Here is a 27,734-nt window from a genome sequence, read left to right as displayed (position 1 = left end):
TTTACTGGCTCCCTGGGCCCAAGGTTTCGGAATTCCCTGCCTAATCCTCTCCACCTTCGGACATAACTCTCCTCTGTTCTCCAATCGTCTTTTGATAACATCTCCGATTATGTTCTGCTACTTACCTCCTGACCCCACATGCTTTAACCAACTGTCAAAAGACCTTTTGAAGATCTAAATATATTCCACCGACTACAGAGGAACCTCGAATATCGGAAGGACATGGGCGGGGGAAGTGATTTGTTTGGTTAATCAAATTCAGGATAATCGAATGCTGGATAACATTGTTTAACCGTGCATCAGGACCTTGCGATCTTGCCGAATAATCTGATACTGGGATAATCGAATGCTGGATAACCGAGGTTCCTCTGTATATTTCTCTTGGCTCCTCTGTCTATTATTCTTCAAAGGTTTCGGAAAGATTGGTCAAGTATGAGATCTCCTTTTGGAGTTGATGCTGACTTACCCATTATGACATTTGTCAGTCCTGATTCCATTCCCTTTCCTACAGTAAAGCTTAAGTGAATTGGTCTTTAATTTCATGAACCTGCTCTATCTCCCTTTGCAACTGTCAAAATAACATCAGCTGATTGTTATGATCCCCCTTTGTGTTGTAAGTGTGTATACCAGCCTCTGCCACCTCTTCCATAACTTTCTTTAACATGGTGAATCTTCACAGGTCAATAAGAGGTTACATCTCAGGGGGTCTCATGGTGCAGTTCTTGGTAGTCTGTAAGTTAGCCCTTTCAGACCAGGGCTCATGCTGGTGTATCTGATGCGCTTCCCCATCCAAGACTTGTATCTCCCTCCCCAGGCATGGAGCCCAGAACTGACCCCACTTCCTACCTCTACTGTAGAGACCCAACCTCTAATGTAGAGACCCTGCATCTAATGCAGAGACCCCACCTCTCATGTAGAGATCTGACCTCTAATGGAGAGACCCTACGTCTAATGGAGAGACCCTACCTCTAATATAGAGACCCTACGTCTAATTTAGAGACCCTATCTCTAATATAGAGACCCTATCTCTAATGTAGAGACCCTACGTCTAACATAGAGACCCTACCTCTAATATAGAGACCCTATCTCTAACGTAGAGACCCTACGTCTAATGTAGAGACCCTACCTCTAATGTAGAGACCCTACCTCTAATGTAGAGACCCTCCCTCTAACATAGAGACCCTATCTCTAATGTCAAGAATCTAATAGATAAGAGATGTTATTCCCAATTGAAATGAATGCAGGACATTAGTTAGGCCACTGTTGGAATATTATGTGTAATTCTAGTCTCCTTCCTATCAGAAGGATGTTGTGAAACTTGAAAGGGTTCAGAAATGATTTACAAGGATGTTGCCAGGGTTGGAGGATTTGAGCTACAGGGAGAGGCTGAACAGGCTGGGGCTGTTTTCCCTGGAGCGTCGGAGGCTGAGGGGTGACCTTATAGAGGTTTATAAAATCATGAGGGGCACGGATAGGATAAATAGACAAAGTTTTTTCCCTGGGGTCGGGGAGTCCAGAAAGAGAGGGTATAGGTTTAGGGTGAGAGGGGAAAGATATAAAAGAGACCTAAGGGGCAACTTTTTCACACAGAGGGTGGTACGTGTATGGAATGAGCTGCCAGAGGATGTGGTGGAGGCTGGTACAATTGCAACATTTAAGAAGCATTTGGATGGGTATATGAATAGGAAGGGTTTGGAGGGATATGGGCCGGGTGCTGGCAGGTGGGACTAGATTGGGTTGGGATATCTGGTCAGCCTGGACGGGTTGGACTGACTCTATGACTCTAAGTATTCCCCTTTGAAATGGGTAAAGGCAATTAACTGCAGATTCCATGCAACCTAAGATCAAACTTTGAAATTAGATGAGAATCCAATCCCAGTTAAAAAGTTAAAAATCACAAAACGCCAGGTTCTAACAGGTTTATTTGGAAGCTCTAGTTTCCATCAGGTGGTTCACAAATACGTGGTGAAGGAACGTTCCGAAAGCTAGCGCTTCCAGGTAAACCTGGTGTTTTGTGATTTTTAATTTTGTCCACCCCAGTCCAACACTGGCACCTCCACAACTGGTCACAAAGTGATCCCTCCCAGGAAGCTGTAATACCATGAGAAACAGGAGCAGGAGTAGGCCATTCAGCCCTATGAGCCTGTTCTGCCTTTCAGTCGGATCCTGGCCTCATCTCCACTTCCCTGCCCTTTCCCCTCAATTCCCGACTGATCCAGAATCCCTCTCTCTCTCTCAGCCTTAAATATCTGTGGTAAGGAGTTCCAAAGACTCTCAATCCTCTGAGAGAGGGAATTCCTCCCCATCTCAGTCTGAAATTGGTGCCCCCTTTATTCTGAGGCCATGCCCTCTGGTCCCAGACCCTCCCATGAGGGGAACCATCCTCTCAGCATTGACCCTGTCAAGGTCCTTAAGAATCTGACATGTTTCAATGAGATCACCTCTCATTCTTGTAAACTCCAGGGAGTAGACAGTCCCAACCTGTTTAACCTTTGCCCATAAGACAATCCCTCCATCCCAGGGAGTCTCCCATGAGCTGTCTCCAATGAAAGGAAAACGTCCCTGAAATAATCCACGTGACTCCGCTGTGCCCCGTCCTGGCCTCTGGGCTTTTAATGTTTTGCCACTTCATAGCTCACGGGTGCCACAAAGATCAGCCTTTCCTGCACGTTCCCAAATCCCAACGGGAAGGTGGTGTGGAGCCCTCGTCTGGAATACACCTGAGTGACTTGTCTGGGGGCAGTTAAGAGTCACCCACATTGTTGTGGGTCTGGAGTCACGTGTAGGCCAGACCGGGTAAGGATGGCAGACTTGCCTTCCCTGAAGAGCGTTAGTGTTCTATGGGCATCCTGATTAACAATGGTTTTTTAATCCAGATTTATTTTAGAAATATTTTTGAAGTTCTCCAGCTACTGATGTGGGATTCATGGACTTGTCTTGAAATGATTCCAAGGATTCCCTTCTAAATGGGTACGGGCGATTCACTGCAAATTCCATACAATCTAAGATCAAACTTTGAAATTAGACAAAACATTCCATAAAACCAAACGAGCTCAGGTTTGAGCCCAGTAATCACAGAATTGTTATGCGCTGATATTGGGCCCATCGTGCCTTCGCTGGTTCTATCCCATAGTGCCAATCTCCTGCCTTTTCCCCATGTCCCTGCACACAATTTCCATCCAAATACCCGGCTAATGTCCCAGCCACAAGCCTCAATTGAACCTTTCTCCCCCACGTTTCCAGACAATGCATTCTATATTTACTGGATGCGATTCTGCCGAATCGTGCTCACCCTTATTGATGTAACCTCGGTCCTGTTATACCCTCCATGACAAACCTGATATGAGGTACTGATGTTGGACTCGGGTAGACAAGGTTGGAAGTCAGACACCACCAGGGTTATAGTCCAACAGATTTATTTGAAATCACAACCTTTCAGAACGCTGCCCCCTTGTCTGGTGATTGGTGTTGTGACCGTCTGACCTTGTCCACTGCTGATCTCTCCAACGGTACTAGCTTAACCTTCCCTCTGTGTCCCTTCTCCTGAGATAAAGAGTCCAATCCCAGCAGCCTCCCGATGATATTGTCACCAGCAGCTTTGAGATGTGTGATTGTCCAGGGAAGGGAATTGGTTAAAATATGGCTCTGCACGATCCTGAACTAAACTCAACTCCATCTTGTGTTTTTTCCGTTTCCCTTCAGCCTGCGAGTATTTGGAAGCTGGAGAGTGAAATGTTGCATCTATTAAACAGAAGAAATAAAGAAGAGTTTTATTGTGCCCTTGCGGCAGTCATTCTTTTCAGAATGTTAATGTGTGTGTTTTTTAATTATACTCACACTCCAAAGACAACATTCCTGGCAACAAGATTCAAACCCTCCCAAATATTGTTCATACTGGAAAGCACTCTGTACTCTTTTAAACTGAAAGTAAAGCTCCATCTACACTGTCCCCCCATCAAACACTCCCAGGACAGGGACAGCACAGGGTTAGATACAGAGTAAAACTCCCTCTACACTGTCCCCCATCAAACAGGGACAGGGACAGCACAGGGTTAGATACAGAGTAAAGCTTTCTCTACATTGTCCACCATCAAACACTCCCAGGGACAGGGACAGCACAGGGTTGGATACAGAGTAAAGCTTCCTCTACATTGTCCACCATCAAACACTCCCAGGGACAGGGACAGCACGGGGTTATTTTGGTGAAAAATCGGAGAAGGTGTCATCCATTTTATCCATCAATCTTAATTTGCCTCTTAATAAAACTCAATCCACTTTCTGGCCTTTCACCCATAACCCTTGAGTTTTTCTAATCAATTCAAACGTTGCCTCATGTTTATTCAATGACCAAGCCTGGATGGCTCTCTGACAAAGAGGATTCCAGAGACTAACACATCTTTGGGAGATTGTACAGCTCATCATCTCCGTCATCAATGGAAACGGAAATGGAGTGTGCTTCCAGTTGTGCGGGAAGAGACATTGTCTCAGCAAAGTTCCCTCAGCACCTGAAAGACAGCTCCTCTGACAGGGTCGCACTCTGTCAGTATTTCACTGGACAGCCAGGCTGGGGAGGGACTTGACCGTCCAAACCATTCACCCAGAAGCAACTGTCCTGTCCACTGAGCCATGGCCAGAGAAACCAGGTGGGACAGTAAAGAACGCAGACTTGTCAAATAGGAACCTAATGGATTCTCTATGAAATTGATCATCAGCAGTTGGCACAGTGTCTCAGCGCCAGTGACCCGGGTTCGATTCCAGCCTCTGTCTGTGTGAAGTCTGCACATTGTCTGCATTACCACCCTCTGGGTGGATTGGCCATTCTAAATTGCCAAGAACCAATTGCCAGGCATGGCACGTTGGCTCAGTGGTTAGCACTGCTGCCTCCCAGCGCCAGGGACCCAGGTTCGATTCCACTCTTGGATGACTGTCTGTGTGGAGTTTGCACATTCTCCCCGTGTCTGCGTGGGTTTCCTCCGGGTGCTCCGGTTTCCTCCCACAGTCCAAAGATGTGCAGGTCAGGTGGATTGGTCATGCTAAATTGTCCACAATGTTCAGGGATGTGGAGGTTGGGTGCATTAGTCCGGGTTAAATGTAGGGAATGGGTCTGGCTGGGTTACTCTTTGGAGGGTTGGTGTGGACTTGTTGGGCCGAAGGGCCTGTTTCCACACTGTAGGGATTCTATGATCTAAAAAGTGTGAAGGGTGGGTGGGTTAGCTTTGGGAAATGCAGAGACAGAGTGGGCCTAGGTGGGATACTTTTCAGAGGGCCAGTGTGGACTGGATGGGCTGAATGGCCTACTTTCACACCATAGGCATTCTATAAAAAAATAGGCGATGGTGGGTACTACAGATGCTGGAGATTAGAGTCAAAATTTGTGGTGCTGGAAAAGCACGACAGGTCAGGCAGCATCTGAGGAGTGGGGGAATTGACATTTCGGGCAAAAGCCCTTCATCAGGAATGAGCTTATATTAAAAAAATGTCAATAGCAGCATTGTATTTTCATCCCTGTGTTCTGGAGTTTGTTGTGTGCGTGTTAGAGGGTGGAAAATGATCGTCACACCACGGGCTAGTTTGTTGTTGCTAATGACAGGCCTAATGCCTGTGGCCAACAGGCAATGGAAAAATATTAAAGTTTTCCACTGTTTGTTGTAGAAAACCAAATACTGACGTTAGCCAGTTATTGTCAGAAGTCAGCAGTGTGTTAGAGAGATTCTGTGTCTCTGCTACACCTTTCACTAACTCAGCACATCCCTCAATGTTTCCCAGCCAATGCAGTTCCGTTGAAGTGGAAGCACTGTTGCAATGTAGAAAACACAATCACCAATTTGTACACAGCAAGATCCCATAAACTGCGGTGGTTCGGAAATAAGTACATAGAAAGTGCTGGAAAAATTCTACAGGTCTGGCAGCAACCATGAGGAGAGAAACAGAGTTAACATTTCGAGTCCAGTGTGATTTGGATTAATCTTCCATTCTGAAGATGGGTCACTGGATTTGAATCGATAACTCTGTTTCTCTCTGCATGGATGCTACCAGACCTGCTGAGTTTCTCCAGCAATTTCTGGTGTCTCACTACAACTGTTTATACCAGCGTAACGGTCACCCCCAAAAATGAAAAATGCTGGAGATCGCAGCGGGTCAGGCAACATTGCGATGTAATCTCCAACATTTGTCGTATTCGGTACAGATTCCAGCATCTGCAGTAAAGTGTTCCTACGTTGCAACTTCACTGGAGATTAATTAGTTACCAGCATTCACATGGTGGTCATTGACAGCAGATTTCCATCAGGTCATTAACTGAGGGTGATCAGTGTAATATAGGAACAGAAGCAGGCCATTCAGCCCTTCACGCCTGTTCCACTATTCAATGAGATTACAGCTGTGTCCAAACTCCATACACCTACCATTGACCCATATTACTTTGCTTAACAAAAGTCTATCTTCATAAGCTCGTAAGCAATAGGAGCAGAATTAGGCCATTTAGCCCATCGAGTCTGCCTCACCATTCGATCATGACTGACTTGCTGCTCCCCCCCATTTTCCTGCCTTCGCCCCATACCCTTTAAACCCATTACCAATTAAAAATCTGTCCAACTCCTCCTTACATTTACTCACTATCCCAGCATCCACCACACTTTGGGGGTAGGGAATTCCACGGATTCACATCCCTTTGGGAGATGTAGTTTCTCCTCAACTCTGTTTTAAATTTGTTCCCCCTTATCCTAAGACTATAACCTCTCAGCCTAGAACGCCCCACAACAGGAAGCATCCACTCTGTGTCTATTTTATCCACACCTTTTATCATCCTGAATACCACTCCCCTCGTTCTTCTAACTTCCAGGGAGTAAAGGCCTAAACTGTTTAATTTCTCTTCAGATGGCACGGCAGCTCAGTGGTTAGCACTGCTGCCTCACAGCGCCAGGGACCTGGGTTTGATTCCCCCCTTGGGCAACTGTCTGTGTGGAGTTTGCACATTCTCCCCGTGTCTGCGTGGGTTTCCTCCGGGAGCTCTGGTTTCCTCCCACAATCCAGAGATGTGCAGGTCAGGTGAATTGGCCATGCTAAATTGTCCATTGCATTACAGGGAAGTGTAGGTTAGGTGCATTAGTCAGGGGAAAATGTAGGGTAATGGGTCTGTGTAGGATACTCTTCAGAGGGTCAGTGTGAACCTGTTGGGCTGAAGGGCCTGTTTCCACACTGTAGGGAATCTAACTCGAAAACCTCTCATCTCTGGAATCAATCTAGTGAACCTCCTCTGAACCGCCCCCAGTGTGACTACACCTTTCCTAAAGTAAAGGGACTAAATCTGTGCGTAATACTCCAGGAGATGTCTCACCAATGTCTCGTATCTATCCCAGATTTAAAATTAACAGCTGATCCTGCCGTTTGTGGAAGAGAGTTCCAAATTTCTCCCACCCTTTGTGTGTGGAAGTGCTTTGTAACATCTCTCCTGACCCACCTATAAAAGTTGTGAGTTGCATTGTAAACTGATTGTTAGTAATTGTTGGGATGAATTTCCATCATGGGATTCTGCCAAATGCTTTTATTTTCAAACATATTCATTCTTCTCATAGTTTGTCACAGTCATTAGAATCTGACCTTCTGAATGAGAGGAGTGTTGGAGTCAAGTCCTACTGCAGTTTAAAATCCACACTCTCCCATTCAGTGGGAGAGCAGTGTTTAATTCTGAGGCCAGTGTTTATTCCCAATCCCTAGTTGCCCCTTGAGAAGGTGGGGGTGAGCTGCCTTCTTGACCCGCTGCAGTCCATGTGCTGTGGGTAGACCCACAATGTCCCTTAGGGAGGGAATTCCAGGATTCTGACCCAGCGACACTGAAGGAACGATGATATATTTCCAAGTCAGGATGGTGAGGGGCTTGGAGGGGAACTTACAGGGGATGGTGTTCCCATGTATCTGCTGCCCTTGTCCTTCTAGATGGAAGTGGTCGTAGGTTTGGAGCCTTGCTAGGGTTTGGGCCTCCCAGGGTAGAGGGAGGGACGCTACCATCGGATCACAAGAGCCCTACAGATGTAAGTAACAGAGCAGGAAACACTGCTGTCCAGTGCTAATGAGAATATGAATGTGTTACAGGCCACTATTAACACAACACATCTCTCTGTCTTCCCTAAATCCCAAAATTCCAAACCTCTGCCTCCCCTCCATCTGGGGGTTTGGGGTTGTGGTTTGACACACCACCTTCTGCAATAGGCCGCACTCACTCTATGCTTAAACAGTGGACCCTCCCAATGCACCCCCTCCCTCAACAATCCCGGCAGTAACGAGCTCCTCCATCCTCCTCCCCATCTCCTATCAGAAGCTGACATGGGAATTGGATTCTCCAAGTGAGACTCAACCTTCCATTCCTTCACAGCTGCTGCCCACAGCATGAAATTTAACCAGTGACCGAAAATGCTTCAGGACATTTGGAGTCAAAGTGTCTACAGCACACGAAAAGACCCTTTGGCCCCTCGTGTCTGTACACGTCAAAAACAACTAATCCCATTTCCCAGCACGCGGACCATCGCCGTATTCCTTGGCCTTACCAAATCCTTCTTCAACGTGCTGAGGGTTTCTGGCTCTCCCACCCTCCCAGGCAGAGAGTTCCAGATTCCCAACCCACTCTGCATCAAGGACTCTTCCTCCAATCCTGTCTGAACCTCTCGCCTTTGCCTTCAACTGATGTTCCCTGATCTCTCCATCCAGGGGAAATGTCCTGTCTACGTCCCCTCGTAATTTGACACATCTCAATTATGACCCCCCTCGGTCTCCTCTACTCCTTGGAAAATAACCCCAATCTGTCCCATCTCTCTTCATAACTCAAACTCTCCAGCCCAGGCAACATTCTGGTAAACCTCCTCTGCACCTTCTCCAGTGCTGTCACATTCCTCCTATAATATTGCTGCCAGAACTGCACACAATAGACTGCGGTAGGTGCTATATGAATTCTCTGGTGAGAAGCCAGCACTGGTGTGATAGGCGGAATGGCATCCTCCTACATTGGGTGTATACTTCCAGTGAAATTGGGGGCAGACTCAAAAGAGGTAGAGACAAAAACTTGGGAGTGCATTCAGCTGTTTTTAGATTAGATTACCTACAGTGTGGAAACAGGCCAATCAGCCCAAACCAACCCTCCGAAGAGAAACCAATCCAGCCCTATATTTATCCCTGACTAATCCACCCAACACAATTTACCTAACATGCACATCTTTGGACTGTGGGAGAAAAATTGGAAACCCACACAGACACTGGGAGAATGTGCAAACACCACTTAGACAGTTGTCCAAGGTGGGAATTGAACCTGGGTCCCTGGTGCTGTGAGGTAGCAGTGCTAACCACTGAGCCACCATACCACTCCTGTTCAGCAGAGAAATTTCCTGGTAATATAAAAGAAGAGTACAAGATTTGTTTTGTATATAAAAGATGAGAGAGGCAAGAGTGGACATTGGATCTGCTGCAATATGAGGCTGGAGAAGTAGTAATGGGGAACAAAGAAATGGCAGACCAGCTGAATAGGTAGTTCACATCAGTTTTCACAGTGGAAGACACCAGCAACTCTGGAACGTGGAGAGAGTCAGGGGACAGAGGTGAGTGTATTGGCCATCACTAAGGAGAAAGTGCTGGGGAAGCTGAAAGGTCTGAAGGTGAATAAATCACCCAGACCAGATGGACTACACCCCCAGAGAGCTGACGGAGATAGGTGAAGAGATATTGAAGGTTTTGGTGGTGACCTTTCAGGAATCACTGGAGTCAGGGAGGGTCCCAGAGGACTGGAAAATGGCTAATGTAACCCCCCCCCCCTCCCCTGTTTAAGAAGGGAAGGAGGCAGAAGACAGGAAACCATAGGCCAGTTAGCCATGAAGTTGGTGAGGTTTTAGAGTCCGTTAATAAGGATGAGACTGCAGAAGTGCTTTGTAAAACTAAGGGAAGTCAAGGAGAGGCCAGGCCTGACAAATCTGTCAGGACTCTTTGAGGAAGTAATGAGCAAGTTAGACAAAGGAGACTCAGTGGCTGTGATCTATTTGGATTTCCAGAAAGCCTTTAACAAGGTGTTGTAAAGGAGGCTGCTAAATGAGAGCCCATTCTGAGGTAGCTAGAACACAAGAACAGAGATGTACTGCTGAGGGCCATATAAGGTGCTGGTCAGACTGTATTTGGAATATTGTGAGCAGTGTTGAATCACATGTCTAAGGAAGGAGTGCTGGTATTAGACGGGGTCCAGCGGGCTTTATAAGAATGATCCTGGGGATAAAGGGCTGGTCATATGAGGAGTGGTTGAGGACTCTGGGTCTGCACTTGATGATTTGACCCTCAACATGTAACTCTTGTTATCATGTTATTCTAGCTGTTCGGTTTGTCTCCAGTGCCATCTTATTTTTTAATATAATTGTCGCTCTGCCACAATTAATTGAATTATAGGTCATTCCCTTCACTTACTGTTGAGCTGTTATTATGATTTGGAGATGCTGGTGTTGGACTGGGGTGTACAAAGTTAAAAATCTCACGACACGAGGTTATAATCCAACAGGTTTATTTGGAAGTATTAGCTTTCGGAGCGACGCTCCTTCACCAGGTGCAACTAAACCTTTTGGACTATAACCTGATGTTGTGTGATTTTTAACTTTATTCAGCTGCTGACACATTACTCACACCGTCTGACCCTCTTGGTCACCCACAGAGATTTATTATCCGACTCTGTATGATCCTTTGATCTCTCCACCCTTGATCTCTCTGCTCATACATTCCATGTCTGTGCTCTTCCCTCTCACCTCACCTGTCAAAGGCACAGCGCTCCAAAAGCTTGTGATTTCAAATAAACCATTCTGACTATAACCTGGTGTCTGACCTTTAGGACTGAGATGAGGAGGAATTTCTTCAGCCAGAAGGTGGGGAATCTGTGGAATACATTCCTGCAGAGGGCTGTGGAGGCCAAGGCAATAAGACAGAGATAGATCGGTTCCTGATTGGTTAGAGGATCAAGGGTTACAGGGAGAAGGCAGGAGACTGGAGTTGAGAAACATGTCAGCCATGAACGAATGGTGGAGTAGACTTGATGGGCCGAATGGTCTAATTCTACACCTCTCAATCATGGTCTTATGGTTTGGCAGTATCAGTGAAAGGGGAAACAGTAATTGGAATCGAAACATTAACTCTGTTTTTCTCTTTTTCTCTGCCTTTTCACAGACACATCGATGGGCCGAAGGGTCTACTATCGAGCTGTAGATCTCTGTGATCCGCAGAGATCCTCCAGTACTCCCTGTTTTTATTTCAGATCCCCAACATTTGCAAGAATTTGACTCTTACCCTTCCCAGGACCTGATCAGGTGTACCCAAGGACTCTGTGGGAAGCTAGAGAAGTGATTGCTGGGCCTCTTGCTGAGATATTTGTATCATCGATAGTCACAGGTGAGGTGCCAGAAGACTGGAGGTTGGCTAACATGGTGCCACTGTTTAAGAAAGGTGGTAAGGACAAGCCAGGGAACTATAGACCGGTGAGCCTGACGTAGGTGGTGGGCAAGTTGTTGGAGGGAATCCTGAGGGACAGGATGTACATGTATTTGGAAAGGCAAGGACTGATTAGGGATAGTCAACATGGCTTTGTGCGTGGGAAATCATGTCTCACAAACTTGATTGAGTTTTTTGAGGAAGTAACAGAGGATTGATGAGGGCAGAGCAGTAGATGTGATCTGTATGGACTTCAGTAAGGCATTCGACAAGGTTCCCCATGGGAGACTGATTAGCAAGGTTAGATCTCATGGAATACAGGGAGAACTAGCCATTTGGATACAGAACTGGCTCAAAGGTAGAAGACAGAGGGTGGTGGTGGAGGGTTGTTTTTCAGACTAGAGGCCTGTGACCAGTGGAGTGACACAAGGATCGGTGCTGGGTCCTCTACTTTTTGTCATTTACTTAAATGATTTGGATGTGAGCATAACAGGTACAGTTAGTAAGTTTACAGATGACACCAAAATTGGAAGTGTAGTGGACAGCGAAGAAGGTTACCTCAGATTACAACAGGATCTGGACCAGATGGGCCAATGGGCTGAGAAGTGGCAGATGGAGTTTAATTCAGATAAATGCGAGGTGCTGAAGTTTGGGAAAGCAAATCTTAGCAGGACTTATACACTTAATGGTAAGATCCGAGGGAGTGTTGATGAACAAAGAGACCTTGGAGTGCAGGTTCATAGCTCCTTGAAAGTGGAGTCACAGGTAGATAGGATAGTGAAGGAGGAGTTTGGTATGCTTTCCTTTATTGGTCAGAGTATTGAGTACAGGAGTTGGGAGATCATGTTGTGGCTGTACAGGACATTGGTTAGGCCACTGTTGGAATATTGCGCGCAATTCTGGTCTCCTTCCTATTGGAAAGATGTTGTGAAACTTGAAAGGGTTCAGAAAAGATTTACAAGGATGTTGCCAGGGTTGGAGGATTTGAGCTGCAGGGAGAGGCTGAACAGGCTGGGGCTGTTTTCCCTGGAGCATGGGAAGCTGAGGGGTGACCTTATAGAGATTTATAAAATTATGAGGGGTCTGGATAGGATAAATCGACAAAGTCTTTTCCCTGGGGTCAGGGAGTCCAGAACTAGAGGGCATGGGTTTAGGGTGAGAGGGGAAAGATATAAAAGAGACCTAAGGGGCAACTTTTTCACACAGAGGGTGGTACGTGTATGGAATGAGCTGCCAGAGGATGTGGTGGAGGCTGGTACAATTGCAACATTTAAGAGGCATCTGGATGGGTATATGAATAGGAAGGGTTTGGAGGGATATGGGCTGGGTGCTGGCAGGTGGGACTAGATTGGGTTGGGATATCTGGGTCAGCATGGACGGGTTGGACCGAAGGGTCTGTTTCCGTGCTGTACATCTCTATGACTCTGCTTCTGAATGGACGGGCGTGTGGGGAAGGTTTATTCGAGACAATACGGTAACGGGATGAACCAACTATCGAGGGGGTGGACAACAGGACAAAGGGAACTGGCTTCAGACATCCGGGCCCTTCATCGAAATAGTATTGCAAAGGATTAAAAGTGTGAGTAGTGTATGGTTAATGCTGAAGGTAATCTGCTGAAAGCTGGGAGAGAGGCAGGTTTAGAGGTGGCAGTGGTTGGTGGAGCACCCCCCCTACCCTGGTGGTAGGTCCCAGTGGAACCTGCTACATTGAAGCGGGGATACATTGTGGCGGACGGTATCGGATTGGGAAGGCAGCGTGTGTCTGTGCTCCCTCTGTCTGCACAGCCAGAGAGCCGGGCAGAGGGGGTAAAGTGTTCCTGCTTACCCCAGGCTGGAGCTGAGTGCAATGAGGAGGTCCCGGGCGGTTCGCCTCGCCGCTCTGACCTGCCTGGGATCCTTCCTCCTCCTCGTCCTTTACTTCCAAGGCAGTTTCAGCCCAGGTAATGTAACGGGTGAAATTGACTCTGCAGCGATTTGGAAATTCACCGGGACGGTGCTGGGGTGGGGAATTTCGTGTAATGCCCCCCCCCCCCCCCCCCAATCATGGCAATCTACATCAAGTGTTTAAAAGTTAGCTGGGTCAGTGAAGAGACTGAGAACTGCTGACACGTTGATGGCTTTTTTTTTAAAAAAGGGGGAAAAAAATCAAATTTCCAATGTTTAAAGGTAGTTTTCATGTACATATCCAGGGAACTTCCCATTTATAGGAGCTACCTTGAAGTCAGTTGTGATACAGAAACGGCAATTCGCGCTCAGCAAACTCCCAGACTCAGCAATGACCAAGATGATCGACTTTGAGGGTGACTTTTACCCCCTTCCTTTGGAATAGAGACCGGGGAATCAATCACGTTTACCCGGGTGGACTCATGAGGCCTGGTTTTTTAAAAAAAAATCTGAACTGAGAGTGCCTCTGATAGTGCAGCACTGCCCCAGCAGTTACTGTACATGGGGATCAATGATCAGCATTAGGTCTGGACTGGGGTGGGAACAGGGTCATCTCACTGGGCCAAGTTAGACATTTGAAGCAAATGTCCTGGAAAATAAACCCTGGGAAGGGGGATTGCAGAAACACTGGGCAGTTTGTGGGCTTGCTGTGGGGAGGAGAAGGCGATGAGGGTGATTTTCTTGGGTGTCATGATGTGGAAGAGCCAGTGTTGGACTGGGGTGGACAAAGTTAAGAATCCCACAACACCAGGTTATAGTCTAACAGGTTTAATTGGAAGCAGTATGATGATGTAGGAACAGCTGACGAAGGAGCAGCGCTCCAAAAGCTAGTGCTTCCAAATAAACCTGTTGGACTATAACCTGGTGTTGTGGGATTTTTAAACTTTCTTGGGTGTGGCATTTTAATTTACCGGAAAGTGAGAGCTGGTTCTAGCTGAGGGATCAGTGTGGACTTTGGAGAACTTGAACAGTTCTGAACATGCGATCCCACTACAGAGGGGGCTAGCAGGAGATCTCGGAGACCCTCTCCCCAAAATGTCCTGTAAATGGATTGTGCTATGGTTGTGCCCTTGACCAAAGTGTTTATGTGTGAGTCTGACTGGATAGTGTGATTCTGAGTGTATTCGAGACGCTGGTGTCTGAAGTTTGTGTACCTCTGCGACTGATGTCCTTTCTGCAACATCTACACAATGGCCACATGATGATTTTTCTGATGGGTTCAGATTTGTTTTAAAATTCCTCCCTGCCCCTTCCCGGTTAGCTCAGCTACTTCAGCTCTGTCCTTGATTGGTGTTGCTTCACCATTGCTAGCTGTGCATTCCCTCCTGACACTACTGTCATATTGCTTCCCACCTCTGTTATCATGTTGGAAATGCTATCTAAATACTGTTGTTGTTGTTGCAATGTGGTGTATTTTCTTGTCTGGTATCTGCTCTTCAGAAACTCCTTTTGTATTTAAACCTTGGGGTTGAATGTTTGATCAGTATGAGACTGAGATGTTCATAGATGGAGAGTGGGGCTCTGGGCCAATTACTGCCCTGCTCCTTCTCTCTGGCTGGGATTGAGTTGCTCTGCTTGGGCTGCTTTCCAGCTCCTTTTGAGTTTGTGGCTTTGTTACTTTGACAAAGAATCTGCTCATTGACATTCAGAGAGAATTCACAGCCCAAAGTAAACCAGAGTTGGGGAATTTTTGGCACCCGTCACAGACTCCCTCCTACACCATACAGTAGCTGCTTGGTGCTGATCCTGACCCTTTGCCATTTGAATATCATATTCCCTCACGCCGAGATCAGCCTGTCACTGACCCTGCCCATTTCTGTGATGTCATCAGGGCTCCACCCCAGCTCGGCTCATCGGCTACTGAAGTCCTCATCTGTGCCTTTGATGACTTGACTTGCCAATCCAGCTTCTAGCCTCGGAACCTGCCCTCATCCAAATGCTATGGGCAGTACACTAACTCACCTGGTTCCCCCACCTTCCCTATTTCTCTAACCTGCAGCAGCCCCTGCTCGGGGTTAATGTCACTGGATGAGAAATGCAGGAGCTCAGGCTCATGTTCTGGAGCCACAGGTTCAAATCCCACCACAGCACCTTGTGTAATTTAAATTCTGTTAATTTGTTTCGGAATTTATTAACAGACATCAATTGCTGTGAAAACCCATCTGGTCAACCCATGCCCCTTAGGGAAGAAATTAGCTATGGGGAGAGTCCTAGAGATGTACAGCACGGAAACAGACCCTTCAGTCCAACCCGTCCATGCCGGCCAGATATCCCAACTCGATCTAGTCCCACCTGCCAGCACCCAGCCCATATCCCTCCAAACCCTTCCTATTCGTATTCCCATCCAAATGCCTCTTAAATGTTGTAATTGTACCAGCCTCCATAACTCCCTCTGGCAGCTCATTCCATACACGTACCACCCTCTGCGTGAAAAAGTTGCCCCTTAGGTCTCTTTTATATCTTTCCCCTCTCACCCTAAACCTATGCCCTCTAGTTCTGGACTCCCCACCCCAGGGAAAAGACTTTGTCTATTTACCCTATCCGTGCCCTTCATGATTTTATAAACCTCCATAAGGTCACCTCTCAGCCTCCGACGCTCCAGGGAAAACAGCCCCAGCCTGTTCAGCCTCTCCCTGTAGCTCAGATCCTCCAACCCTGACAACATCCTTGTAAGTCTTTTCTGAACCCTTTCAAGTTTCACAACATCTTTCCAATAGGAAGGAGACCAGAATTATACACAATATTCCAACAGTGGCCTAACCAATGTCCTGTACAGTCACAACATAACCTCCCAACTCCTGTACTCAATACTCTGACCAATAAAGGAAAGCATACCAAACACCACCTTCACTGGATAAACTTGGTTTGTTTTCACTTGAACATTGAAGGATGAGGGGTGAGCAGATAAAGTTTATAAACTTCTGAAAGGCACAGACAGACTGGATAGTCGCAATCTTTATCCCAGGGTAGGGAGGTCAATTACTACGGAGGCGTAGGTTTAAGGTAAAAGGGGGTAAGTTTGAAGGGGATGTGAGAGGCAGGTGTTTCACACACACAGGATGGTAAGTGCCTGGAATGTGCTGTCAGAGGATGTGGGTGCAGTAACAGCAAATAAGAGGCATCTTGACAGATACATGAAGGGGCAGGGAATAGAGGGACATCGGACAGCATAAAGGCAAAAGGATTTTAGTTTAGGAAGGCATCATGTGTTACCACAGTGTAGGTGGGCTGACAGGCCTGTTCCTGTGCTGTCTTGCTGTTAGTCAAGAGTGTGGTGCTGGAAAAGCACAGCAGCTCAGGCAGCATCCGAGGGGCAGGAGAATCGACGTTTCAAGCACGAGCCCTTCCTTAGGGAGTGACATGGATCACTTTTTTTAATACTTGTAAAAACTTTTCCTGAGCTGCTGTGCTTTTCCAGCACCACACTCTTGACTGACCCCCAGCATTTGCAGTGACCACCTTCTCCTGTATTGTTCTTACCCAGTCTGGCACACAGGTGACTGCAGACGCAGAGTTCAGAGTGTAAGACATGGGAGCAGAAGTGGGCCATTCGGTCCATCAAGCTTGCTTCACCATTCAGTCAGGTTATGGCTGGTTTCATAATCCTCAACTCCACTTTCCTGCCTCATCCCCTTTAACCCTCGATCCCCTTCCTGATTAAACAATCCGTCTGCCTCAGCCTTGAGTATCCTGAATGACCCAGCCCCCGACAGCACTCCGTGGGAAAGAATTCCACAGAATCACTCCCCTCCGAGGGAAGTAGGCAGCACTTCCAGACTGAAGGGAAATGGAAACCTGGAGAACTTACCCAAAACTCTCTGGGTACTGAAGGAGCTTTCCAAATGTGAGCTCGTAGTTTGTTGAGTCTGGGGAAGAATGGCTTACTGGAGTTACAGATCAGCTAGGATCTGATAAAATGGTGGACAGATTTGAAGGACTGAATGGCCTTCACCTGTTCCGAGTCAGGGATCTTGAAATATTATTTCCAAGTATTAAACCTGACCTGTGTTGCCCTGTTGTTAGCACTGCTGCCTCATGGCGCCAGGGACCCAGGTTCGATTCCACCCTTGGGCGACTGTCTGTGTGGAGTTTGCACATTCTCCCCGTGTCTGTGAGAGTTTCCTCCGGGTGCTCCGGTTTCCGCCCACAACCCAAAGATGTGCAGCTCAGGATTGGCCATGCTAAATTACCCATAATGACCAGGGATGTGGAGGTTAGCCAATGGGAAACACGGGGTTATGGGGATAGGGTAAAGTGGGGGGGGGGATGATCTTGGTGAGATGCTTTTTTAGAGGGTTAGTGCAGACTCGATGGGCCAAATGGCCTCTATTTGCCCTGTAAGGATTCAATGATCCACGACCCTAAGGGAGGGGTGAGTTGTGCTTAGCATGGAACCTACAAGAACGCCCCTGACTGGTTTTGTCCAGTTTTCAATCGCCTGCTGCTGTAGCTCACGGTGAGCGGCAGGAGGCAGGCGCTACGTCAATGCAACAACACGGTCTGATCCAGCTCCCAGAAGGAGCAGTTGTCCTGGGTATGTCTCCCCAGGCTGATTGTGCTGGAGACTCCTCCCCACCCCCGCTGTGCTGTCAGGCTGCTGGTGCTGAATGGGAAATTCCACAAGAATTCTGAGCAAGACAAACTCAACTGGAGCATTGGTTAACATCAGGGAGAGTTCCTGCTGGTTGCAGCAGGTTTTCATGTGATTACGTGCCTGCTGTGTGTACACATGCACGTACTCCTTGTTTGCACACTTGTACACGTGTGTGTCCTGTACTGGCGTGCCCGTCTGTGTGTGCACCAATGTATTTTATTTTCAGATGAGCTTTTTATAAATGAGGCCTTATCTCCTGGGTATAGACGATAGACCCAGGAGCTGTAATTTGGAAAACCAGTAACACTGGGGGCTTATCTCCAGAGTCTGAACCAATATTTATCCCTCAACCGACGTCGATGAATCCGTGCGTGCTGGCGTGATCATGTTGTTGACTTTGGGATCTTGCTGTGTGCACGAGTGTCATCAGTGCTCTCTGAATGGCACGGTGGCTCAGTGGTTAGCACTGCTGCCTCTCAGCATCAGGATCCCAGGATCGATCCCACCCTCAGGTGACTGTCTGTGTGGAGTTTGCACATTCTCCCCGTTTCTGCGTGGGTTACCTCCGGGTGCTCTGGTTTCCTCCCACAGTCCGAAGATGTGCAGGTTAGGGTGGATTAGCCATGGGGAGTGCAGGGTGACAGGGATAGGGTAGGGGGTGAGTCTGAGTGGGATGTTTTTCGGAGGGTCAGTATGGATTTGATGGGATGACTGGCCTGCTTCCACACTGTAGGGATTCAATGATTCTGAACGATGCCCGTGAAGAGTTAGCAGTTTCAGGAAAGGTTTGGAAGGGGAATGTAGACATCCCCCGAAATGGAAACAGACCACGTACCAGGGAGAGACTGTTGTGCAGTGGATTAGTTTCCCACATCCCCGCTGTTCTCGTGATGAATGTGCTCAGACAGTTAACTGAAGAGCGAGAACAGTCAGGAGCAATTATTCCTGAACACCAGCCAACCTGCAGGACACAAAAAGGGCTTTGTGCAAACCTCAGGCATGGATAGAGGAACTCTCTCCCAGAAAACCAACCCTTTTTGTCGCAAATTCCCTCCAAAGACACTCCGTTCGGGGAGCAATTAGGGATGGCCGACAAATGCTGGCCTGGTCGGTGACCTCCACCTCCCGTGGGTGATGAAAAGCTTCAGCAGGTTTTGACCCAGCGACACTGACGGAACGACGATATATTTCCAAGTCGGGATGGGGAGGGGCTTGAGGGGAACTGGCAGGGGGTGGTGTTCCCATTTATCTGCTGCCCTTGTCCTTCTAAATGGAAATGGTCGTGGGTTTGGAAGGTGCTGCCTGAGAATTTTTGGTGAATTACTACAGTGCATCTTGTAGATAGTACACACTGCTGCTACTGAGCATCGGTGGGGGAGGGAGGGGATGTTTGTGGATGTGGTGCCAATCAAGCGGCTGCTTTGTCCCTGGATGGTGTCGAGCTTCTTGAGTGTTGTTGGAGCTGCCCCCATCCAGGCAAGTGAGGAGGATTCCATCACACTCCTGACCTGTGCCTTGTAGATGGTGGACAGGCTTTGGGGAATCAGGAGGGGAGTTACTCGCTGCAGGATTCCCAGCCTCTGACCTGCTCTTGGAGCCGCTATGTTTATGTGGTGAGCCCAGTTGTGTTTCTGATCAATGGTAACCTCCAGGACAATGGGGGGGTACAGTGATAGTAACACCATTGAATGTCAAGGGGCGGGGGGTTAGATTGTCTCTTATTGGTGATGGCCATAGTCTGGTATTTGTTTGGTGTGAATGTTACTTGCCACTTGTCAGCCCAAGCCTGGACATTGTCCAGATCTTGCTGTATTTGGACACAGAATGCTTCAGTATCTGAGGAGATGTGAATGGTCCTGAACATTGTGCAATCATCGGTGACCATCCCCACTTCTGACCTAATGATAGAGGGAAGGTCATTGATGAAGCAGCTGAAGGTGGTTGGGTCTAGGACACTCCCCTGAGGGACTCCTGCAGAGATGTCCTGGAGCTGAGATGACTGACCCTCCAACAGCCACAACCATCTTCCCATGTACCAGGAATGACTCCAACCAGTGGAGAGTTTGCCCCCTGATTCCCATTGATTCCGGGTTTTTCTAGGGCTCTGTGATGCCACACTCTGTTGAATGCAGCCTTGATGTCAAGGGCAGTCATTCTCCCCTCCCCTCTGGAATATTCATTGTGAAAACACATGGTGAAATTCCAATGTTACTGAAAGATGAGCATAATATAATCTGAGATGTAATCCCCCTGTTGGCTGGAGGTTATTCACCAAGGCTGTTTTTCTATTTCCATTTTTGTGGCTTGAGATGAAGGGATGTGGTGATGAGTGTGATTGTGAAATCCATATTTGTGGGAAGATGAGGAACAGTCTGTAATTGTTTTGTGTTGGCATCCCATTGCTTTCCAAAAAACACTTTGTAGCCTCATGGTTTGAGTTTGAAAAGGGCTGCACAGCTTTTGAAAGTTAGTTTAATCGAAAATATACTCAGTGCTGGGAGAGAGACAAATCTGAAAGAGCTACACGACAACAGATCACTCACCATCTCCCAGTATCAGCTGGTGCTGGCCCTCTGACAGTGCGGCGCTCCCACAGCACTGACCCTCCGATAGGGCGGCGCTCCCTCAGCACTGACCCTCCGACAGCGCGGCGCTCCCTCGGCGCTCTCTCTGAGGTTAATATTGATTGATTTGTTTGAGGTGTAAGTTTGAGAGATTTACAAACACAGAAGCTCGGTGCAGGAGTTGGCCATTCAGCCCTTCAAGCCTGCTGCTCTATTCTGTATGATCATCTGTCTCAATGTCACATGTCCACTATCTTTCCATATCCCCAACGCCTTTTAAAAGTTTTGATTTCTCCCATAAAATAGATGTTTCTTGTTGCATGAGGTTTGGACAAAATGAGGGGCACACTTTCAGACTCGGAGTCTCCCTTGTACATCCTCCACCCTGGCTGAATCTTTTCCCTCAGTGAGTGCCCCCCCCTCCCCCAGAATGTCATAGAGAGTGGGTCTTTACACTGATGTGTGGCTGGATTGGATCGATTCCAGTCGAGAGAGCTGAGGCACACGGGGAGTGGACGGGAAAATGAAGATGTGACCACAGCTCGATCCACCACGGTAATCCGGAATGCTGCTGCAGTCTGGGTGGGCTCTCCCTGTCTCCTGTGTCTCTCCAAATCTTCGTGCCCCTCCCCCCCCCCCGCCCCATGTCAAGTTGTAGGGGGTGGGACAGAACATGGACTGCTCTCTCCTGGTTCCATTCTTATCTGTTCAGTCACTGTCAGAATCATGGGCACTGCTTTATCTCCCCACTCCCCATTGTATGTACTACACTCCACCACCAATGCCCCCCCGCCCCCCCAACCCTCCCAAATCCCTGGCCCCTCCTGTTCCTCACCTACCCCCTGTCCCTCAGCACCATCGTCTACAAACACACAGTCTCACTGTTCCATGTGTCTGCTGCTGACCCTGAGTTCTCCCTCCCCACCAGATTCTCCCATCCTCCACCCTGGCTGCATTATCAACTGACTATCCAACAGGACAGACCGGACCAGCAGAAACGTCCTCCTGTTTAAAAACCAGGAAGACCCGAGGAGTTTGTTTTCAGACCCTGCCCCAAGCTCTATTCTCTCTCCCCCAACTCGGGTCACCCCTGAAGCTGCTAAATTCCAGAGTAAACAGGCCTAATCTGAATAATCTCTCCCCATTACTTAACCCCTGAAGTCCAGGTATTGTTCTGTAAAGTTGTGTTGTTCTCCCTCCGAGCTGATCTATCCTTCCTGTAACAGTGATGCCCTGATTTGCTTGAAAAACTCCATCCCTAATTAGCCCTTGAACAGCGAAAGCATTTCTGAATGAAGCACATGGCTGTGACCTTGACTGAGTGAGGATGGCAGGTTTCCTTCTCCAAAGGGCAGGTTTTAATGACAATGGTGTCTTTCCGATTTTATTAATGAGATTAATTCTGCCAGGTGCTGTGACGGGATTTGAACAACTTGCTGAGAAACTCTGGGGGACTAGTGCATATTGCTACTGCCCCCTTTACTGTTTATCTTTGACTGGAGTTGTCTCTTCTGTGATCAATGCAGGAAATATCAAACAATACCAGACAAAGTGGTGGAGGCTGGTACAATTACAGCATTTAAAAGGCATCTGGATGGGGATATGAATGGGAAGGGTTTGGAGGGATATGAACTAGGTGCTGGCAAATGGGACTAGATTAGGTTAGGATATCTGGTCAGCATGGAGGAGTTAGACTGAGGAGTCTGTTTCCATGCTGCACATCTCTGCAACTCTGAGTCCAGTTCAGGAATGAACTTTCTCCCCAGATGCTGTCAGACCTGCAGAGTTTCTCCAGGACTTGCTCTGCATTTGTTTCAGATTTTCAGCATCTGTAGTGTTTTGCTCTTATTATTTTGGAAGATGTTGGTGCTGGGGAAAGAATACTTGATGTCCTTGCAAATATTCCCCGCACAGTTAATACAATAGGGATGTAGGAATTACAGTGGGAAACACTGACCACCGTAAAGGATCATAGATCAAGGAACTTGGGGATTGTGCAGGACACTGACCTGGAGGCAGAAAATCCAACATGATCCCAGAGAATGACAGATTGGATCTCAAAGGGCTGAATGGCCTCCACTTGTTGGCAAACATGAAGATTGATAAGTCCCCAGGGCCAGACCAGATTTATCCTCGGCTGCTCCAGGAAGCGAGAAAGGAGGTTGCTAAACTGCTGGCAAACATATTTGTTTCCTCCCTCTCCATGGAAGTCATACTGGAGGGTTGGAGGGAGGTGAATGTTGTTCGTCTTCTCAAGAAGGGGAATAGGGAAATCCCTGGCAATTACAGACCAGTCAGTCTCACGTCTGTGGTCAGCAAGGTTTTGGAAAGAATTCTGAGGGATAGAATTTATGACTATCCCTCAGCGTGATTAAAGGCAGTCAACATGGCTTTGTGAGGGGCAGGTCATGCCTCACAAACCTTATCGAGTTCTTTGAGGAGGTGACAAGACAGGTCGACCAAGGTTGAGCAGTGGATGTGGTGTATATGGACTTCAGCAAGGAATTTGATAAGGTTCCCCATGGTCGGCTCATTCATCAAGTCAGGAAGTATGGGATACAGGGAGATTTGGCTATCTGGATTCAGAATTGGTTAGCTGACAGAAGGCAGAGAGTGGTTGTAGATGGAAATTATTCTGCCTGGAGGTCAGTGTTGAGTGGGGTCCCACAGGGTTCTGTTCTTGGGCCTCTGCTCTTTGTAGTTTTTATAAATGACTTGGATGAGGAGGTTGAGGAGTGGGTTAGAAAATTTGCAGATGACACAAAGGTTGGAGGTGTCGTCGATAGTATCGAGGGCTATTGCAGGCTGCAGTGCGACTTAGACAGGATGCAGAGCTGGGCTGAGAAATGGCAAATGGAGTTAAACCTGGATAAATGCGAAGCGATGCATTTTGGAAGGTCGAACTCGCATACTGAATATAGGGATAAAGACAGGATTCTTGGCAAAGTGGAGGAACAGAGGGATCTGGGTGTGCAAGTACATAAATCCCTCAAAGTTGCCACCCAAGTGGATAGGGTTGTTAAGAAAGCATATGGTGTTCTGGCTTTCATTAACAGGGGGATTGAGTTTAAAGAGCTGCGAGGTTTTGCTACAGCTGTACAAGTCCCTGGTGAGACCACACTTGGAATATTGTGTCCAGTTCTGGTTGCCCTACTATAGGAAAGATAGAGAGGCTTTGGAGAGAGTGGAGAAGGTTTACCAGGATGCTGCCTGGACTGGAGGGCTTGCCTTATGAAGAAATGATTTGGAGATGCCGATTATAGTCCAACAGGTTTAATTGGAAGCACGCTAGCTTTCGGAGCGATGCTCCTTCATCAGGTGATTGTGGAGGGCTCAATCGTAACACAGAATTTATAGCAAAAATTTGCAGTGTGATGTAACTGAAATTATACATTGAAAAATTGATTGTCTGTTAAGCCTTTCATCTGTTCGAATACAGTGATAGTTTCACTTCTTTCATGTGTAAATCACAAAACCCTTTTTTTAAAAGTTGCATTCTCGGGTTAGCTGTTAACAATGGTGATAGCTAGACAATATGTTGAAGGTAAAAACAATGACTGCAGATGCTGAAAACCAAATACTGGATTAGTGGTGCTGGAAGAGCACAGCAGTTCAGGCAGCATCCAACGAGCAGCGAAATCGACGTTTCGGGCAAAAGTCCTTCATCAGGAATAATTGCCCTAACGTCGATTTCGCTGCTCGTTGGATGCTGCCTGAACTGCTGTGCTCTTCCAGCATCACTAATCCAGTAATATGTTGAAGGTGTTGGCCCCCTGTGTTCTCTGTCTATGACCTGATGTTTAGATTGATTCTAATCTTAAAAAGTGAGATAACAGAGTCTTACATGAATTCATGCAGTTTTTGAGCAAAGTACAATGTAACTCTGCAAGTACAAATTCACCCCACAAAATATACGTGTGTGTTGTGTGATTTTTAACTTATGAAGAAAGGTTGACTAAGCTCGGACTTTTCTCTCTTGAGAGAAGGAGAAAGAGAGATGACCTGATCGAGGTTTACAAGATAATGAGAGGAAGAGATAGAGTCAATAGCCAGAGACTTTTGCCCAGGGCAGGTTTGACGGGTACGAGGGTCATAGTTTGAAGATATTAGGAGGAAGGTATAGAGGAGATGTCAGAGGTAGGTTCTTTACGCAGAGAGTGGTGAATGCATGGAATGCGATGCCAGCGGTGGTGGTGGAAGCAGAGTCATTAGGAATATTTAAGTGACTGCTGGACTGGCACATGGAGAGCAGTGAGTTGAGGGGTGTGTAGGTTGTTATTATATTTTACATTAGGATTAAACCACAGCACAACATCGTGGGCCAAAGGGCCTGTTCTGTGCTGTACTTTTCTACGTTCTGATGCTCTGAAGCATATCATGAATGATCATAAAGCTGTTAGTGGGATCTTGCTATGCATGTTGCCTGCATTACAGCAGTGCTGGGGCTTGAAGCACTTCATTAGCTGTAAAACACTGTCACGTCCTGAGGATGTGAACGGTGCTAAGGCAATGCAAGTCTTTCTTGTTGCTGACTCCTGTCTCTGAACTTGGGGAATCACTGGCTGAGTTTTGAACGTTGGATATTTCTGTGTTCTGTCAATGGAAGTGAATGTAATCGGTGCTGAGTGTAGTTCCCCCTCCCCCAGCGTCACTGTACACAATCTGCTGTCTCCTGCTCCAAACACTATGGGACCTTCTGGGTTTGCCTGTGTTGTGTAGGTCATGGCCAACTGTGTGTCAATTAACCTTACATTTAAAACAAATAGGCAAGATAATTGATTTCATTTTTATTCTTTCTCAACAAAAAATCTTCATTTTATCCTTGCCAGCAATATTTGGAACTCGGTCTAGATTCAGATTTCAATGGGGTGGCCTTCCATGAAGAAAGATAACGTCTCTGTGTGATTGGTTCCTGATGTTTCGCCTTTTAACATCCTTCGTTCTTTCAGCCAGAGCCATGACCTATATCCAGCTGCAGCCTCCACCCCCACCCCCACCCCCACCCCCACCCCCACCCCCACCCCCACCCCCACCCCCACCCCCACCCCCACCCCCACCCCCACCCCCACCTCCACCCCCCCTCCCCCACCCCCACCCCCCCCCCACCCCCACCCCCACCTCCACCTCCACCCCCCCTCCCCCACCCCCACCCCCACCCCCCACCCCCACCCCCACCCCCCACCCCCACCCCCACCCCCACCCCCACCCCCACCCCCACCCCCACCCCCACCCCCACCCCCACCCCCACCCCCACCCCCCCCTCCGCCTCCGCCTCCGCCTCCGCCTCCGCCTCCGCCTCCGCCTCCGCCTCCGCCTCCCCACCCCCCCCCTCCACCCCCCCCTCCACCCCCCCCCTCCACCCCCCCCCCTCCACCCCCCCCCTCCACCCCCCCCTCCACCCCCCCCTCCACCCCCCCCTCCACCCCCCCCCTCCACCCCCCCCCTCCACCCCCCCCCTCCACCCCCCCCTCCACCCCCCCCTCCACCCCCCCCCTCCACCCCCCCCTCCACCCCCCCCCTCCACCCCCCCCCTCCACCCCCCCCTCCACCCCCCCCTCCACCCCCCCCTCCACCCCCCCCCTCCACCCCCCCCCTCCACCCCCCCCTCCACCCCCCCCTCCACCCCCCCCTCCACCCCCCCCTCCACCCCCCCCTCCACCCCCCCCTCCACCCCCCCCTCCACCCCCCCCTCCACCCCCCCCTCCACCCCCCCCTCCACCCCCCCCTCCACCCCCCCCTCCACCCCCCCCCTCCACCCCCCCCCCTCCACCCCCACCCCCACCCCCACCCCCACCCCTTTCTGCCCCTCACCTCCCCCCCCCCCCCCTCCCCAACACACACTCACTCACACCAGAGTACAATCTCTCACACACACACACAGACTCTCACTAGGGTACAGTCCCATACACACTGACTCTCGCTGGGGTACAGTCACGCACACGCACACGCACACGCACACGCACACGCACACGCACACGCACACGCACACGCACACGCACACTGACTCTGGCGTACAGTCACACACACACACTGACTCTGGCGTACAGTCACACACACACACTGACTCTGGCGTACAGTCACACACACAGACTCTCGCTTGGGTACAGTCTCACACACAGTCACACACATACAAACACAGACTCTCACTGGGGCATGGTCCCCAACACACTGACTCTCAGTGGGGTACAGTCCGACACACACACGCTGACCCTCAGTGGGGTACAGTTTCCCCCCCCCCCACACACACAGATTCTCATTCGGGTATAGTCCCACACACACTGACACTCACTGGGGTATAGTCTCTCTCTCTCTCTCTCTCACACAGACACAGACGCGCACACGCACACACACACACACACACACTCTCTCTCACTGGGGTACAGTCCCACACAGACTCTCACTGGGGTGTTAGGATCTTGTTTGAGGTTTGGTTAGAGTTTCTGCTGCACTCTGAGCTCCCATTGTGTAGGTGATGGCTAAACCCCAGCTCTTTCTGCGCTCTGTTCCGTGTGGAATATTCCACTGTACTGTTTGCCAAAGTCTTGGTGGTGGGGGGAGCTGCTTTGATCAATATCTGTCCCTTAGCCACCATCGCTGAAACATGTGGTCCTGATTTAATAGTGGGATCTTGCTGTGTACAAATTGGCTGCCACTTTCCTTGAAGAGGGTCCACCCTGTAAGAAGTCCTTCTGTGGGTGTAACATGCGTTCAGATGTCCTGAGGTGCTGAAAGGGACGATAGATATAAATATTTTGTCCTTGTCGGCTTCCTGGGTCATGTGTCTTTTGGTGATTGCGAGTGAGGGGGGGGGGACACGGTAATGAACTGGGCTGTGAAATTCTGCACCAAACTGTCACATTCAAACACAACCTCTCAGAAAAATGTCTCGGCCGTTCTGGAATGTTTCAATGTAAACTTTGCAAGAGGCTGGATTGAAGGTTATGGAAGTACCTGCTGACAGGCCAGTGGGAGATCCCATTAAAGGGCAGAGCTGCAGATCTTCCTGCACTGTACTGACTCTGTTAGGCTGTCCTTTTCACGAGGGATTTGGGTTTGTCAGGCAATGATCCCCGTTTGTAAAATTCTTAATTCCCAGGTCCTTCACTGTGTGATTGAGTTGGGGCTTTGTCTCACTGGGAAGACCAGGAATCCTGTTCCAGCAGGGATTACTGACCGCACAAAGGGGAAAA

The 27,734-nt window shown here is 48.6% G+C and overlaps 1 protein-coding gene and 1 pseudogene across 1 annotated transcript in view; both read left to right on the top strand.

Moving 5' to 3' along the window:
• Positions 1 to 3,766, top strand: part of LOC140483463 (uncharacterized) — a 176,643-nt gene extending 172,877 nt beyond the window's left edge. The window contains exon 22 of the mRNA XM_072581659.1: positions 3,703 to 3,766. The gene's annotated coding sequence lies outside the window, so the exon portion shown is untranslated. The remainder of the gene's footprint in view (positions 1 to 3,702) is intronic.
• A 9,383-nt stretch (positions 3,767 to 13,149) lies between these two features.
• The window catches only part of LOC140483565 (carbohydrate sulfotransferase 11-like), a 52,851-nt pseudogene continuing 38,266 nt past the window's right edge, over positions 13,150 to 27,734 (top strand).

Source organism: Chiloscyllium punctatum, chromosome 12 (genome assembly GCF_047496795.1).
Source record: "Chiloscyllium punctatum isolate Juve2018m chromosome 12, sChiPun1.3, whole genome shotgun sequence".
Lineage (NCBI taxonomy): Eukaryota > Metazoa > Chordata > Chondrichthyes > Orectolobiformes > Hemiscylliidae > Chiloscyllium > Chiloscyllium punctatum.
Note: the sequence above shows the minus strand (reverse complement) of the source record. Positions and strands in the feature narration are given on the sequence as shown.